We start from the raw sequence: 3512 nt of genomic DNA on the forward strand, positions 1-3512 counted from the left end.
TTGATTACCTATGAACATCCGAGTGGTGAAATCCGTTTGTCCTCTCTCTCTCTCTCTCTCTGTCTCTCTCTGAGTATGTGTTTCATGTGGGTCGTATATCGATGTTTGATTACTGAGGAACACTAGAAACGAGGGTTCTCTCTCTCTCTCTCTCTCTCACTGTGAGACTGTCTCTGTCCATTTGGCTTTCTCTCAATGTTGCTTTCTCTTTCTCTACTTGTTTGTTCACCTGTCTCTCTCACACACTCTCTCTCTCCTTATATATATGTACTGTATATATATGTATATATATATATATATGTATATATATATATATATATATTATAAATCTACGTGGCTCAGTGGTTATCGACCTCGCCACGGGAGGGAGGGAGGGAGGAGGAGAGGCGACTAGTTCACCAAAGAAGTAAAATCATGTACTAGGAGGCTTATCGCAGCTAGGACGAAGAAAGATGAGGCTTGCAACTTCATCCCAAGTCACCTCAGAAAATGGATTATATATTTATATGTAATTAATCTGTGGCTTATAATAGGATCTCTAGGATTTAGCCAAGGATGTATAGGATTATTCACATCCTGACTTATAGGACTAGACTAGGATAGGTCTACATATCCTTCACATATTTGCCTTTTTATTATTATTATTATTATTATTATTATTATTATTATTATTATTATATTATATAATGCAGAAGATAAACCCTATTCATACGGAACAAGCCCTCCACAGGGGCTATTGACTTGAAATTCGTATTATTATTATTATTATTATTATTATTATTATTATTATTATTATTATTATTAACATTAGACTCCTGATTTTTCTTCATGTATGCATAAATAATTTTGAAGAGCGAATTTGACCCATTCCCACATTAAGTTTATCGCTAAAACTAATACACAACAGTATTTTCATTTGGTAAATAAATTTAGCATTGTAAAAACTAAACAAAAAATGAAATCATATTGAATTCATTCAATAAAGACTTTTAAGTACAAGTTCTTGAAAGCAGAATTCAAAAATTTAAATGCAAATTCAAAAGGACTTTGTGTTTTAAGCTTTCAAATAAACTTAATATTTTTTGGAAGCTTGAATTTCAAGTCAGTGGCCCCTTTGGTGGGCTTTTTCCATATGAATAGGGTTTTATCTCCTGAATAATAATAATAATAATAATAATAATAATAATAATAATTTAAAATCCATGACCCCTGTGAATAAGGTTTAACTTCTGTATAATTATAATAATAATAATAATATACAGATTTTAGGTCACTGGCCCATGCTGTGGGCTTGTTCCATTTGAATAGGGCGTTTATCTTCTGAATAATAATGAGCATAATGATATATTGAAATGTATTTTAAGTGATGTACTTTTAATGAAAACAAACGAGCCGTTTTTATTAGCAATCTCTGAAAAAAGGAAGCATAATTTAGAAATGAAACGTGCGTCTAATAAAAATAATGAAAAAGGTAGGCAGTATAAATAACAGCATATATAAAAGGAATAAAAAAAAACAATAAAAAAGATGGACAATAAGGAATGATGAACGTAAACGTCAAAACGGAATGAAAAAAAAAAATTGAAATAAAAAGTATGAAAGAATGCTTTCATAGAAGAAGCCAGCTCACCGGTATACGTAATAATATGAAAGCAAATCCTCCTTTTTGTCTTTCCCCCTTCCCTCCATCTCTCCCCTCCCCTCCCCCTCACCCCCTCCCGCAAATAATGCTTGTAAAGCGAGGAAAAACCCCCTCTCCTTTAGGAACAGCCATCATGATTCATAACACTTCTAGGCCGAGATTCCTGCCAAGGCTGGAGAGCTGCCAGAGGCTACAAGACATATACACCTTCATTATGAAGTCGGTCTAGCTCAGTTTATTTCTTTATTTATTTTTGTAGTTTCTCCTTTGGGCGTCCGGCAGGTCGTGGCTGGGCGTAGAAGAAGGTTGTGGATTGGTGTAGGTATGCAAATTAGGTTGCAATGTAGGAAGGACGAAAGATTATAGACGTAAAAGTGGGAAAGAATTGGCGTCTGCAGACGCCACCTGAGGTTGATGCTTCTTCAAATTCCCCCTACCTCCCTCCCACCCTTAAGGGAATGGGCAGCCCCCTCTTCCCCTCCCATCAAACCGGTTCCTCGTGCCCTTACAACGGCCAGCCGTGTTTCCCCATTCGTATAAGCCCTCCATGAAATAGGCTTTATGGACTTGAGCCGCCGTATTTGGGCTGATCAAAGGGGATACAGTTCAGCGAATAGGCCTATGTTTATGTTAAGAGAAAGTGTAAAGTATAAAGTGAAGCTGATGAAGGATGAGCCGAGGGGGTTCCTTCTAACGGGGTCCTTCTGTATTGATTTCAACCGAGAGTTCCCCTCTTGTACTCGCTACTCCCTCCTCCTCACCTCCACCCCATCCCCCTCTCTACCCCCACCCCCATCAGTTCCCTCATCCTCCCATCTCCTCGCTTTATCCTGGGCCATCTCTCTCTCTCTCTCTCTCTCTCTGTCTATTGAAGCTGTCCTTTCACACGGCTTGCTATGCATTTCGTTTATGACGCTGCGGTTTGGGTTTTATTTCCTCGTTTGTTTGTGTTTGTGCTTGTTTTTGCTATTGTTTGTGTCCTTGTTTGTTTGTTTACACGTTTGTTTATGAGTTTGTATATTGTTTTGAAAGCTCCGCGTCTTCCCGGCTTGAGAAAGTTGCTTGAAAGAAAGGACCTTTTAAGAAGCCATTCCTCGCCGACATCATCAAGTCTGCCATCCCGCCAAATCTTTACCCCCTCTCTCTCTCTCTCTCTCTCTCTCTCTCTCTCTCTCTCTCTCTCTCTCTTTGGCAATATCCACAAGCAAGAGCGTTATAAAGTACAAAACGCGGAAGTGACGAAATCTGGGCTAGGACCGCGATTACAAGCATCTGGGAAAATGCAACCGGAAGCCGCTGTTACGATTGGTTCTAATTAAGCCTAAATGGTTCGTTCTTGTCTTTCGTTGTTGTTCTTACGCATGTTTTTGTTGTTTTTGTTCACGTTGTTTCGTTCGTGCTTTTTTTTTTGTTATTGATGCTGTATGTTCAGAGTTGTTTTTAGATACGCTGTTCTATTTTTGTATTAATTTTTCTTCGTTCTGATTTTTTGTTGTTTTTTTTTTTTGTCGCTGTTGGTCTGTTAATGTTGCTGTTGTTCTATCATATTTTCTCCTCGATTTTTGTATTATTACAAAATAATCGAAAATAATTACAACTATCTTATTAAATCGAATTGTATTATGATTTGTTTACCAAAGATTATCAAAGATTACGAAAGCCACACTGACTAATGCCAGAAAATCGAAAAGAGATTAACTCTGAATTATATCTAACGAATCCCTCTTACTCTAACTCTCTGTAATTGTCTAATACTATTTATTAAGCACAACGACCTGTTTCTCAATTAGGAGAGTGCACATCAAACGTAACTGAAAATGGCAATAAACATTAATAAATAATATCGCAGGAGTGCGGTCTAAGTTAGAAT

Source organism: Macrobrachium rosenbergii, chromosome 47 (genome assembly GCF_040412425.1).
Source record: "Macrobrachium rosenbergii isolate ZJJX-2024 chromosome 47, ASM4041242v1, whole genome shotgun sequence".
NCBI lineage: Eukaryota > Metazoa > Arthropoda > Malacostraca > Decapoda > Palaemonidae > Macrobrachium > Macrobrachium rosenbergii.